Genomic DNA, 15072 nt, shown 5'->3' with positions numbered 1-15072 from the left:
CACTGTTCATTCATATAAACCCACAGCTGCATAATTCAGCAGGAGCATAGGTGTGCATTATTGTGCTAGGGGAATGATTACTATCTTGAAATTACTATATACATGTGAGAAAATAGGCAGAGAAAGCATGCGAGTCAGTGTACTATTTACAGAGGGCTTAAAGGTAGAAGAACAATCATGTTCTGTTTCTTCCGTTAACACAGAGTTATTACTATAGTCAATAAGTACATCAGCCAGATTAATTATTCAGAGGAATTCATTAATAATAAAGACATCATACTGTATAATGCTGTTGCATTGAAACATGAATTGCACTAGGTGGTAGTATAAACTTGCACCTCATGAGAAAATGGTCTAGGATTAACAGTAATAGTTGTGATACTTATTAAAAAATCTGCAACGCTTTTTCCTTTAACCAGAAATACTTTACCTAGGAGAAGCTACTAAGCTGAGTGTAGTAGTAAATACCAAAAAGTGGAGAGATTTTTCAGAAATTAACTTCCAGAAAAGAAATACAACTCAACCTTGTCTCATATTCATGCCTGTACATCTATAATCAAACACATATGATATATCTTAATGCTTCCTTAATACAAGCTAAATACACAAGAAGGAGACCAAAACATAAATGTGTTCTAATCCTTTTTTCCAGTCTCTTAATCCTTTTTTGGATTCAGAAAGATTTTTTCATTCTGAGTTTTCTTAATTTGCTCACTTGTTTTAGAGATCTTTTCTTTTTCTGTTTGTTTGCCTTGCTTACCTGTATCCTCAGCACCAGAGTTTTTCTAGGCATCTTTCAGATGCTCATGCTAACAGATTTTTCAAACTTGTCCACTAGAGAGCATGACCATCAAGTTCAGAAGAACACACTAGATTTTGAAAACCTATATGATCACCAAAATGGCTCAAATTTACCTCTCTGATGGTGGCTCAGTTCCAAACCCCATTGCAGCATTTCCCATTGAGGTTCAGAGACTTTAAAGCAGGTCCCTGGATGCCACCCCATATGCATAAGGGCAGTTAGAATGCTCCACTAGGACTCAATGCAAGTTTTATGTAAGTAGGCAGAGACATAATCTTCATACAAAAATTATCACCTATAAATTAAAAGCATTCATATTTATTTATGGCACCTGGAAGTGAACTGGTGCCTCACGGCACAGATAGATTACATGGCATCACAGAAGAGCTAAAAATCTCATTTCAGTCACAAGCGGGAAGCACAACTGCATGTAAAGGGAGGACAAACGATGCTCCTGTAGTGAGGCTCCAGGGAGACCCTGAGAAGGGTTGAGTGCATCATTATGATGCTTACACATGAACCCAAGCAGAGGAATGTTTTGCAGGTGATGTATAGGAAGCGGAGAGGTGACGAGAGCAGACACTGAGCTCAAGTTCTAGGACTAGGAGTGGCTTAGTAGGAGGACATGCACCGCGGGAGAGGTGAACAAACAGATCAAGGCCGGCATTATTAGCTCAGCGGTGACTGGGCAGCTCAAAGAGCATAACAAAGTTGTGAAACTAAGTAGAGAAAGAGTTATGTTAATTCACTTCCCTTAGGTAACCAGCTGTAAAGAAAAATCATCAATGAAAAAAAAAAAACCTGCAGGCTCTCACTGGAGGATATTTATGAGTATCAGCTGTTATCCATCTCTCTGTCACACTCAGAAATGTAAACCATAACTCTGGCTCCTGGCTGTAACTATGCCAGAACCAGTGAAAATAAACACTCATCCAATCAGTATATATTCTTATTAATTTTATCAAAATCACACAAATAAATAATAACAATAAGAAAAAAAAGACTGCAGTGGGAAGGATCCTTCTCAAGTTTCCAGGGAAATTACCTCAACCAATAGCTTAGTGAAAATCCTTTTAACACAGTTGTCTCCAACTATATTTTCAATACAATTACTTAAACCAAATGGTTCACGCTAGTGCTTCTCAGAAAATACTCAAGCAAACATGATATAAGAAATCAGACATATTTGAAGATCATATTACTCTGGGTCTGATTTACTCCTGTTGAACTGAATGCACATAAATAGAGCTTTTCACACCATTTGAGGATTCAGATAACACAAAATGTAATTCTCTACCTGATAGAAGATACTAGTATATGCCACCTGTATGGATACACTCGTATATGTCACTTCAAAGATCTCAAATGTACTGATACATACTTATATCCTAAACTCTAATAACAACATGCAACAGCCATTTGTGGATATATGGTTGCATGCAAATATTGCTATCCACTTGCCAATACTCCCAGCTTTTGTTTTATTTTCTTTCAAATATGGTGCTTCAGTAGAATGTGAACTCCATTGGATAGCACCATTTTGTTTTCAAATAGGATCTGCTTCACTACCAGAAAGGCAGTTTTCAGGGATTTTTCCTTTTTTTGTTTGTGCAAGTTAACATACAGTTTCTCACGGTAATTTCTGCAAGGAAATAAGGCATCACAGTTTTATTATCCAGTCATGGGCAGCGGGAAAGTGTAGCTCATCTAATTTAAGGCTTAATTCCAGTTCTCAAAAAATTCAACCAGCTCTAACTTTTCATATGTGAAAACACAGGTATAAACTAGAATAAATTTCACAGAAGAAATGTCATGAAACAGTAAATACGAAGGGACAAAAATACCAGACCAGCTGTCATCTCTGATTCCTTTAAATCCTTCTAAGAGACGCTGCAGCATAGTTTTACTTAGAGAATCCCATTGACTCCCGACAGCTAATGGGGTAGGCAGCAATGACTGCTGTCAACCATCTCATACTTTGCTTGGTGCATCACTGTCGGTCTCTCCATCCCTCCTGTTTATTTCAGCTGTTAGCTGCATCAGGATCAAGATCTTTCCCTTTCATGTCTGTGTAGCACTAGCCCTGGTGCTGCTGTGATGCAAGTAACTGGCAATAAGGATGATGGAAATGACACTATAAAACAGAGTTAAAAGGTGCATGCAAAATTGCCCTCAATTTCATGACCTTCTGTATTAACTTCTGAGCTTTTTTCTTCTGCATAAAATATGTACAGGTGGTTGTTGATCCTGTCCTGAGTAGGAAAATGCTTGCTCTGTGGAGGTGTTTCTACAACTGTAATCATACTTATTAGCTTTATAGGAAACTCCAAGCACATTTCAAGACCCAAAACATCAAGTTCAATTCACAAGAGTGTCTTGCTCTGATTAATACATGCCTATTATATTTTATTATCATTTCTAAACCCTCATTAAGTGTTTCAGTACTTCAGACTCTTAGATACTGTTTTGAAATTAATATCTGATAATATAAACTACTTGCAAATTATTTTTAAGTAGACATTTTAAAGTATTTTCCCTTTAGGCAGCTAGTGAATTGATCTGAAAATGCCAGTATTAATAAAATGATACCTCCATGGCAGTGCCAGCGTCTCACAGACTCTGAACCCCGTGGAGTGCCATCGTGTCTCAGGTGTGGAGCTTTGAGTTAGTGCAAACTCCAGAGATGAGAATTGCTGACTTAGTCACTCTTGCTCTAATTTAGGAAGATTAGCTGCAAGTATCTGGACACGGTACTCGTGCAAGGCCTGGCATTTTGCACTCCTGCTTCAAGCAAAGCTTCCTAGGAACATCAGTAATGCAAACTGGTAATAAAAGTAGAGTGTATTCCCAGTGCTACCATCTTACGTGCTTAATTTGTCCTTCCCCAAAACATCATTTGTCAAAAGCATCATTTTCAACCACCAAATGCCTTCTTATCTGAACACAAGAAATTAGGAGGCCAAGTTTGCACTACATTAAAGCAAGAGCATTTTCAAGTCATCTATTGATCTACTATGCAATCTAAAATGCAACCGGAAAAGTGATGTTCCTAGTAATTTACTTTCAATTTTACTGATAAAATGCCTGCATATATTAGTCTAATGGGATTAACTAATGTGGCAAGCTAATAATTAATGCATTGTTTAGAGGCTATACTATTTTAAGGCAACAATGAACTAGTAGTGCTGCTCGGCAACGCAATGAAAGCTAGTTCTTTTGTTTAGGTTTAAAGGCTGGGCCAGTCTGGGGTACACCATACAGCTCTCTTCCCAGCTGACTGCAATGCGAAGAGGGGTGGTGCATGTTGGGTCTCGCCCCCATGTATAATGAGAGCGTTGCTAGAGCACAGACCCCGGCCTGAGAACCAGAAAGCATTCCTTCCTGGGGCTGATCATCTACGTGAATCATCACATGTAATTAGGGATCAGAGCGTCTTCGCAAATCAACTGAAACTATGGGTAGAGCTGCTGGTATTCACACAGCAACCTAGCTAATTTTGGAAGGACACCTCAGTTATTCAGGGAGCCCTCTAATAAAATAAGACCCTGATTCTGTTCACAAAACAATCATTTTTTGAGACATGTTGTCCTTCTTTATCAATTCTCTAAATGTATATATTGCATCAGTTTGTGGCATATGAACGTTTATAGCACAGACAGGCAGAACTCGGGGCTTGTTCCCTCTGCTGTTTCAGTAACCTAGAGCATTACTCCTCAGCAGTTCACTGTTCTGAAGTTGTTCATTATTAGTACTTTTTCTTTATGGGCAGGGCATGGGGAATGTTTCATTAATGAAAGAAATCAGTTTATCTTATAATGGAATACCAAACATGCCATGACTTCTTTGGCCATTGTGAATGGCAGTCTTGCATGGGCTCCTCGCAGACTGAGAGGGCTGTAATTGCTTCTCGTCGGGTCCCAGAGCTCCCTGTAATCAGCATTTACATAATGGAGAGAAGGATTGTGTAAAACTTGAAAACACATACCTAACTCACTCTCTGTCTGCAGGTTCTGTGGTTGTCTGAAGACAATTCTCTCTTTTTGTCACTTGAATGACTTGATTTCCATGGCGTTAAAAATTACACCCAGTAAATATCTCATTCATGTATCATACAGACTCACATACACAGAGTTCAGTAAACATGTTAAAAGGCGCACAGGTACATAGTGCGTAAGAAATAACAATCTAGATTATTAAATTTCAGGAGTTTGTAAAGTATTACTGCAGGATGTGAGAAAAGTTTCAATGATTAAATCCTACCGGGATAAAAGGTGCAGCAGAGAAAACCTGTAAAGGCAAAACTGAGAACTCCTGAAGTGCTACTTCCACTATATTTAAGATTTCATGCCAGTGGATGCACTTCCAGTTATTATAACAACAGTGTTATACTAAAAAGGCTAAAACGGCCTTTAACTTCCTTATTGCCTTCATTTTGTGTTATAAATTGCAAATTAGAAATAGAAAAAGCATTAGCTTACCCCACCTGGTAAATTTTATATTTTATAGCAAAGAGAGAATTATTACTTTCAGAAGTGACAGCAGCTAGATGAAGGCCATGAAAAACAATCCCTTTGAAGTGTGTTTTCGAGGCTAGCAGGAAGTCTTTCAGAGAAACAAAAGAGCTGATTTTCTCAGAACCCATGAAACTGCCAGTGATGAGGATGGCCTTTGATTTCTTGGCCAAACGTTCCATCTTCTCAGGCCAGGCTCTGACGTCAGTGAGATCACTGGGCTCAGGTCTGCGGCAGCCGGAGGAGATGGAGCAGTCCGCCTGGAGACCCCTTACTTTTTATCACGTCTGATGCAGGCTCTGACTGCTGTTCGTATCACGAGTCGCCCCGAGGACTTTTTGAAAATCGCTGGCTCCCAGACTTGACTTGCCTGGCTGACGACGCGTTCTCATCCCGAATGAGTGCTCGAGGCTCCCCTTTGCCTGGACACAGAGGCAGTCTAGCATGTCTACGTTGCCTATGAACAATAAAGCATGCTGAGACTATGTGCCTGGCACACTAACCCCAGCAGTGAAGCACTGCAGCTGAGCAAGATAAAGTAGTTTGTCCCGGTGGTGGCAGTGGTCCTGATGACTCTGGCAAAGGCTGCGGTAAACTCCTAAGTTACCAGGGCTGACGCGGCCCAGGCGTCATTTGGCTCTCGCCTCTTGTAACTGTTGATAATTCTAGCTTTGATCATTAGATGTTTTACATTAATCTCAACCAACTTAAACTGTAGTCTGGCTGGTAGTAACAGAAAGCAGATAATGGTTGTTTAAAACATTTACATATGTTGTGTATCACTAATGTTGCAAACAACAAGAATAATCAGTGCCGCCTCCTTTGCATATACCAGTGTTGCTCAAATCAGTCCGTGGTTAGCGTGTCCATAGCAGAGTCTCAGCATCGTCTCTCCTGGAGAGGAGACAAGGACGTACACATGCACACTGCAGAGCACATCTAACGTGCTCCAACACATCCAGGAAGCAAGTACCTGCTCTGCACACACCAATTGACTGTACGCTGCATCTGTAACATGTCCAGTCATGAGACTGAGGAGGACTAATAGCCTAAAAGCCCTTATTTGCCACTGGAAGATTTTATCCTTCTGTCACATAGTTGTTAAAATGCAGTTTAGAAGGATGCCTAAATAGCCTTTTCTTTTCATAAGATTTAACTGTTAAATAATCCCAAAACAGACACAGCTCTGTGAAAACCCAAGGCCTGCATGCTGCAGTCATCTGCAAGTGATGTGTTCACAAACTGCCCAACTGGTTTTCAGAAGCATAAAGCCCACACAGAACCCAGTCCTAAAGCTTTTCACTCCCCAGTTCTTCACACTTAGCATTTAGTGCCCATCCAGTAACAGATCACTGAAATATTACTGAAATCTGACATCTTTTTCAGATATTTGTAAGCACCTCAAATACAAACCACAGCTATATACACCCTGAAATCAATATTGCAATGCTGGCTTCTACCCTTGCTTATTGAAAACAAAGGCAATAACTTCAGCTGACTTAAAAAGAGGCTGGGTTGGACTCACATTATGAAATACTCCAGTTAAACTTATTAGGTCTAATCGGTGTGGTAATGCCTTTATACGTTGCATGCTGTGCCAATTGCAACATCCCACTCCCACATTCCTTGGGCTTAAAATGACTTTGTGCTTTGCAGCCCTGCCTCATAACTCTCATTTGGGGTAGCCCTTTAAAGAGTTTTCTCTGTTCCTCATGATTGTTTTCATAATTTAAAAAAAAAATCTGTGTTTTTGTAACTTCCAACCCAAAAAGCTTAAAATTGAAATGGCTATGCTCAATTTTTCTGAAGTCATATTGAACATGATACTGATTTAGCTGGCCTACAAACTAAATGGACGCCATCCTGTAGCTTTTTCGTTACTTCATTCACAGAAAGATGCTATAAATCTACTCTGTATTGGCTGGCCCCTCTCAAATGAGTGTTGACAGACCTTCCAAAAACAGCAGAGCGCAGAGGTAGTGCTTCTTTAAAACCTGATTTAATTCCAGTAGTGGCCCACAAATTATTAAAATTCTGACAGCATTCTCAAAGTATGCTAAAAACCCAAACTGACTGAAGAAACAGCAGTATTCAAAAGCAAAATAAAGAAGCCTTCCTGTTTACAGGCAGTTTGGTATCTCAAGCAAATACAATAAAAGTTATTCACCGTGTAAGTCATCCCTTCGTACAGGGAGTGGGCAAAGCCAGTGAGAGGCACCAAGCAGACCTCGGGAACCATCCATGTACTGCTGCTTCTGTCAGCCCTTTCCAGGGTCCTTCTGAGGAAGAAACCTATAGATCATCGTGTGCTTTAGGTGCACAGCTCCAAATTCAAACCTCCTCTCCACACAAGACACAAATCAGGGACAAACACAAACCTGCAGTCAGGCTGCAAGCATAGAGGATACTACAAAAAACAATATGCAGTTTTATTAAACCATTCCACGTGTTGCCACACCACAAGTAGTTAAGTACCTAAAGGCAGTGACACAAACATAACAGCACCTTGACGTAAACCTCCTGTACTCAACTGAAGCTAAAGGAAATGTGACGGAACAGAACCAGCGCTTGCAAAATAACAGCGAAACCCACATAAACCAGGCCACATATCACATCAAAGGCCCAATATGAAATCACTTAATTATTTTATTAGAAGTTTTTATTTAAGAGCAGTTAACAGCTTGTATAAATTAATATAATTCTATTGACATTATCATCCATTTTTAAACATGGAGCATTCTGCTCCAACAATTACATTTAATGGTTTGAGAAAAATGAGATATAAGGATATTAAAAACCTGATTAAGATTGAAATACAGAGGAAATCTGGTGAGAGACTAGAATATGTAGAATGTCTATGTCTCTATCTTTAGTCTTATATTTCAGAAAAAAATACATAAAATGATTTTATCAACATATAGGAAATAATTCAGCCATCCTGCAAGCTGATGTTGCTTGTTTAATATAAAATGTCTTCTTTAATTTCAGACAGAAGCAGCAACTAAAAAAAAACCGTAGTGCTTCTAAAGGCATAGCGTTTCAGTAATTACACTACCAGATAGGGATTTGTCCCAATTAGCTCATAAAGGATGTCTCCCTATTTTACTAATAACCACCAGCTTTAATTCAGTAATATAAAATCAAAGGCCTTCAGATAGAGCTTCTATCCCACCATTTCATGTAATCTTTAAACCGTATAACAAAATTCATCATGATCAATTACAATTCATTTACCACAGCCTTCTACAGGGTTGTGGAAAACAGCTATGATTAGAATCTTTATTCCATGCTTTCCCGTTAATCTGTGAAATCCATTTTATATGGTATTTAATCATCTTTTCTTAAAATAATTTCTAACTTTTCAAAAGTACAAAACCAATAATTTCATGCTAGATGGCTGATGAAAGAAAGAAATGGCAATTCGTTAGGAAAAAGTCCAAAGGTTTACTTATTTCTTTCATTTTTTTGCACTGTAGTTAACTAATTTACATCTTGAAATTTAGATCAACACACATAGTGTCCGTAGGCCTTAAAATACCTTGCTGGAGGAGATTTAAAATTTTCTGGGTTTATCACATTCTTCAGGTCCCTATTTTGTGCTTTTAAATTCAATGCTGTCCTCAGAATATGCATCAAGCACAAGAGTGTTTTATCACAGAAATGATGAAAAGCTAACTCACTTGGAATTCTGTTTGACACAAACTAAGACATAACTGCAGGAATAAATTTATTTTGTTTATTAAGACACAAATTTCAGATCTTACCTGCTGTAAATCAGTCTGTTGAGTTCAATCAATGACTCTGACCTACTGTATCTGTTTCAAATACGTAGCCTAGCCTCCCACAATCTGCAAGTAGCTTCTGTAGAGACAAGCATTATCTATTACTAACCAGTTGGTTATTAGCAATTGCACCATTTTTATGTGAAAATAATAAAACACATGTCTTCAAGCTTGAAAGCTTGAACTCACTAACACTGCCTGAATTCTTTTCTTCTCTGAACTGTTCCAGGGAGAGGGATATTTTATCAAACTGAAGCACTATGCAAATACGATTTTTTTTCCCATTTTTTCCAATCTAAAGTTGATGTTACTGAATTTTGCCAAATGAAAGTTAAACAATACTAGGGCTGAAAGACAATGCTTATCTCTGCTCTCTTACATCACCAGGATATGGATCTCCAGTCTTCTAGGAGCTCTAAACTGACACTGAATTAAATAACTTTGTAGCATGGTAGTGGGATGTTTCAGACCTACCCAGATATACGAGCTATGTCCAGGACAGACCGGGTTAGACAACACTTCTTGTTTTAGACATTGGAAGGCCAGATGAAGCTCAGGGGGATGTTTCCTGCAGCATTCCTTGTGAAGTTTAATCATTCCTCACCCATCTTCTCAGGAGTGCCAGTAAATGTTATAGTTAACCACGGAGAGGTAAGCAGTGAATAAAGGATGGCTAATTACACACTCGCATCCTTGAAAATACATATTGCTATGAGGAGAGCAGATAGGAGCCAATGCTCTTAAACAACTTCTTCACTCTATTTTAATTTCTGGGAAAAAACATTGTCAGGAGCATTAGAGAGCAAATCTCATGGTATCTCCAGGCTCACCTCAAGAAGCACAAGAAAAAACCATGGGCTTCCATGGGAGGTATGAATAAGTCACGCAACAGCTGTTAGTTTAAATGGTATTAAAATACAAAGCAAGTGGAACTTAACATTTGGTGCTCTGTCTTTAGCTAAGAAGTATTTTATTCTATGAGTGATCCCATTGGGATTGGCATCAATAAAAGTATTAGAAGCTGGATCATAATGAAGGAACAGCAGACAAAAAGAATAATAATCCTTTCATAACTATTCCAGTAGCTAAGCAGACTGGAAAGAATAGAAAAATACTTGCCGGTATTTAAGGGTTTTTATTCAAAAGTGTTACTTCCTTGGGGAAGGCCTTACAACTGATGTGCTGGAAAAGGTGACCTTCACATTACTGTTACCATTTATAACAAAAATTATTCATACACTACCCAAAACTGAAATACATGCCCCACAATGTGCAGAGGTTGATAGATAGGTAGGTCCCTGCCCAGAAAGTTTACTCTCCGGGTTAAGACATGACAAGTGGGTGCAATTACAATTAAAGGACAAAAAACAAAAAAAAAAGCATAAACAGCCCTGCACAATAACTTAAATGAATTATCCCTGTTAGTCCTATTTTTTATCATAACATATTATATGCACTGTACCTCATCACGTAAGTTCCTTTCTTACAGATGTTGCTATAGAGGGGAGCTTTTAGGAGAGACTGCCCAAAGCTGTGTTTGAGCTGCAGAAAGAACCTTTTTCCACCTTTGGGCACTTCATCCCTCAAGAAAACACACATTCACTGACAAAACTTCAGGACAGAGGGAACTTTCCTTACTGGTTTTGGTAACAGAGGGCAAAAGACTAATGTTCACCTACTCCAGCTGAATGGAATAAGCAGTCATTTTCCCACCTCCTCTGGCATATAAGGGAAAAACAGAAGTCAGCCTGGAAAAGAGATGGGGGTGTGAATGTGGTCTATAGAATGAAGAGGATCATGGAGAAGGCGAATATGAAATGACTTGTTCATTTTCTTCCACACTAGTAACAGGGGGCATGAAATGAAGCTGGCAGTTGCACACCTCAAGACAAAAAAAAGGAGATGATTCTTCTCACAGTTGCATAATTGCAATGTGTTTGGTACAGGATGCTGGGTGTGCTAGAAGTGTGCATGAGTTCAGGGACAGCTTGGACAAGTCATGGAAGAGAAATTCTCAAGAACTTCTAAGGGATGGAGAGTTAGCACTTTGTAGCTTGCTAACTCCTACACAGGTCCCAAACAATACTGAAGTAGTTAACCCCATTAAAGTGAGAAGTTTTCTAGAAGCCGACACAGAAGTGCTGACATCTAACAATGTTGCTGAGCTACGAGCTTTCCTGGTATTAGTAAACTAGCATAGAAAACCCATTTCATGCTTGTCTGCTGGAGTAAATCCTCTGACTAATTTGTTACAAATATGAAGATGTCTTGCTCTCCCAGTAACCTTGTCTTAAACACTGGAGGAGAGCTGTGGTGTCTCACTGACTGCTGAAAGGCAGCATGAACATCATTAAATAATCACTTCATGTGTTCTGAGAAAAGCCTAGAGAAGTTAAGCTCCAATTGATGCTCAATACTAGCTGGAATGATGGTTTATAAGAATTGCATAGTACGCATTTGCATCTAGGACATGAAACAATGATGCTCTCATCATAGGTAAAATCAAAAGCCCTTAAATATGTTGTCGTTCTAATTTTAATTCAGCAACATCACTGAATCTTGTAAGTGATCTGAAATCACCACCACCAGGCTGCTATTGAAGTCTGTGTTGCAGCAGAGGGTTGAGGTGTGGTTTGGGACTGTAATACCAGGTTCCAGAAAGGCTTCTTAATGTAATGGTAATTCTGATTTCTTGAGCTCCCCAGAGAGCATATGCACCAAAATACTCTAAATAGATAAAATCTGTGAATTCAAATTAACAAGAATAATTTATTGAATCAACTAGATAAATTTAAAAGTTTGAGTGACCTGTTTCTGCAGTAAACTCCTTCTGAAGTGGGAAGAAATTGTGAGGATAGAATGAAGTGAGGTTTTGGTCCAATATTATATATAATAGAATTAAATCAGAAGCAGGTAATGTAGATTAGATACTAGTTTTCTGTGGGGCCCTTAAATTCTAATGAATCACCCTTTCTGAGTTTGTCTATAAATTCTTAGAGATATAAAAAAACAAGCATCCACTCCCTTTGAATGTCATACTATATCATAGATCTGAGCACCTGATCACCAGATCTGAGTATATCGTACACTGTAGCATCACAGTTCTGAGCACCTATGAACTATCACTGAATCCAGTTTTGGCCAGGATTACCTAGGATAACTTGGAAGCAGATTTTTTTGTGTGCTTCTTTTAAGCATTTCTTCCAAACACCTGGTCCAGATTTTTGTTTGCTGAATTCTGTTGGTGACTGGTTAACTAACCAATTTGCACCCTAACAACAGCCTTTAATTTTGTGAGCAAAAGATAACTCAAGTGAATTTTAATGTGAATAATTCAACACTTTACTGGACTTACTTAGTCCTGAAGAAATGAAAAAAACAAACTCCCTGAGCTACATACTAACCTTCCTTCTTAATTTTCTGCTAGGGTTACAGAGCACAGAGATGAAGGATCTATTTGCTTCTACAATCTGCATCTGAAGAAATTAACCTTTCAAGGCTAGCTGAGCAAAAAAAAACAACCTGGAAATGTTTTTGTACCTAGCACTCTTAAGAACCTCTTTAACCTAGCTCATATTTGTATGTGCTAGATGTGAGATAAGTCATCAGTCAGTGGAAAGGATTATACCAAAAGGGAGTCTCCCCTTACTGTACACCCTTGGCTTAGGATGTGCCAGTAGTCACCCAACATACTTAAAGGGTTTAACATTAAAATGTTGAGATGCAAGTTTCTCATTTGTGTCTGCATAGAATCATTGAGGTTGGAAAAGACACACATACAGGAACAAAGATTTCTAGGAGAGCCTGATCAGAAAGGTTAACATAATAGTATGACAACGATACAGTACTATGTGAAAAGACATCGTTATCAAAACACTAAAAACTAAAATTACTGCAGTTAATACAATTATGAAGATTCATGGTGATTGGATGTGGTGACAATCTGCCCAAGGAACTATTCTCCACTGGTTAAAAGCATTTCTGTCATCTTTTCAAAGAAAAGTCAGGTAATTCATCCACCAGCAAAATTATACACAAGAGAACTACAAGACAAACAAATAACAGATGACAGACTGAGCAATTTAATTTTTTAATCATTTTTCATCCTTCTCTCTTCTTTCTGCCTTTTCTCAGGTAACAGCTTAAACCTTGCTAACACACATGCTAGCTCATCCCAAAACACCTTGTCTGTGTCTTGATGTTGCAACGGTAGACTTAACTGTCAACTACAAATTTGAAAATTTTGCTTAAAACTGTAAATTTTTTAAGGCAGGGATCAGCTCCAGGAAGGATGGTGTCCTGGTTTTGGCTGAGATAGAGTTAATCGTCTTCCTAGTAGCTGGTATAGTGTTATGTTTTGGATTTAGCAGGAAAATAATGTTGATAACACACTGATGGTTTTAGTTGTTGCTAAGTAGTGTTCGTACTAAGTCAAGGATTTTTCAGCTTCTCCTGCCCAACCAGCAAGGAGGCTGGAGGGGCACAAGAAGCTGGGAGGGGACACAGCTGGGAGAGCTGACCCCAACTGACCAAAGGGATATTCCATACCACATGACATCATGCTCAGCATATAAAGCTGGGGGAAGAAGAAGGAAGGGAGATACGTTTGGAGTGATGGCTTTTGTCTTCCCAAGTAACCATTACATGTGATGGAGCCCTGCTTTCCTGGAGATGGCTGAACGCCTGCCTGCCGATGGGAAGTGGTGAATGGATTCCTTGTTTTGCTTTGCTTGCGTGTGCGGCTTTTGCTTTACCTATTAAACTGCCTTTATCTCAACCCATGAGTGTTCTCACTTTTACTCTTCTGATTCTCTCCCCCATCCCACTGGGGGGGCAGTGAGCGAGCGGCTGCGTGGTGCTTAGTTGCCGGCTGGGGTTAAACCAAGACAGATGGCTATGCTATTAAAACTCTGGAGTAGGACCCAAAAGATTGGGGCTCTGCTACAGCCTTCTGGTGTGATGCTAAGTCCTTGAATCCCAACTCAGCATCACACAGAGATGAGCAGCCTAGCCAATGGCAAGAGCCTTGCTCCTGATCCTGAAAGGCTGTGTGTTTGTTCAGTGTTTACATCACACTTCCCAGCACTTTTTTGCTTTAAAAATAATTACAGATGGATGACAATAACACCCTATTTTAAACTTTGCATTAAACAGGCGGAGTCACGCAGCAACTGGTCTGACCTGGTTCGTGTTATCTCAAATGAAGCATGCCTGACACAAGGAGATCTCTTTTGGCACTAGCCAACAAAGTCACAGATGCAGCTGGGAACCCAAGGGTTGTGGAGCAGTGGTGGGGTGAGCATCCCTCAGCTGCGTGCCCCTGGAGGGCAGGCGCAGTGCTGTCCTGCTTCGTTCCAGGCTCTTCAAAGGGCTTCTGCAGGGCTTGCCGCAATCAACTGAGAGGTGGACCCAAAGAACTTGCTCTGAGCTTTGCCAAGGTAAAAAGGGATACATTGGAGCCAAGAACATCTAAGGAACTGAAATAAGGTGCATCGCGATAAGGTGTGGGGTGCTTGGTGAGTGGCTGGAGGAGAGGAGATGGAAGCAGGACATGCTTGAACCTGCAGTGGGTTTCACAGGGATGAACTCTTTGCTCCTAACAGCATATTATGGACTTCAGGGGACTGGGGGAACTGGGGGCACTGGGGTGGGGAGGTCAGGAAGGGGGTGCAGGGCTCTGCCTGTGGACTTATTGGGGGATCAGGGCCTGATATTAGAGTTTTCTAAGAATGATCTTCTTTCCTTTGAAGATAAGTTACTAGTAGTAGTAGTGAGACTACACTTAAAAGGCTTTCCCTACTTCACCTTGAAGTAAATGACTGGTTCCATTTGCTCCAATGCTTACCTATCAGTTGGTGATTAAGTGATTGAGAAGATCAGGGCTGATAAGCACACATGGCTGATAGCAATGATCAAAATGAGTTTTCAAGACTATCTATATGATTTAGAAACACAAATTAAGTTTGTTCCTGGGTTC

This window comes from Gymnogyps californianus, chromosome 6 (genome assembly GCF_018139145.2).
Source record: "Gymnogyps californianus isolate 813 chromosome 6, ASM1813914v2, whole genome shotgun sequence".
NCBI lineage: Eukaryota > Metazoa > Chordata > Aves > Accipitriformes > Cathartidae > Gymnogyps > Gymnogyps californianus.
The sequence above is the reverse complement of the archived record's forward strand: the minus strand, read 5'-3'. Positions refer to the sequence as shown.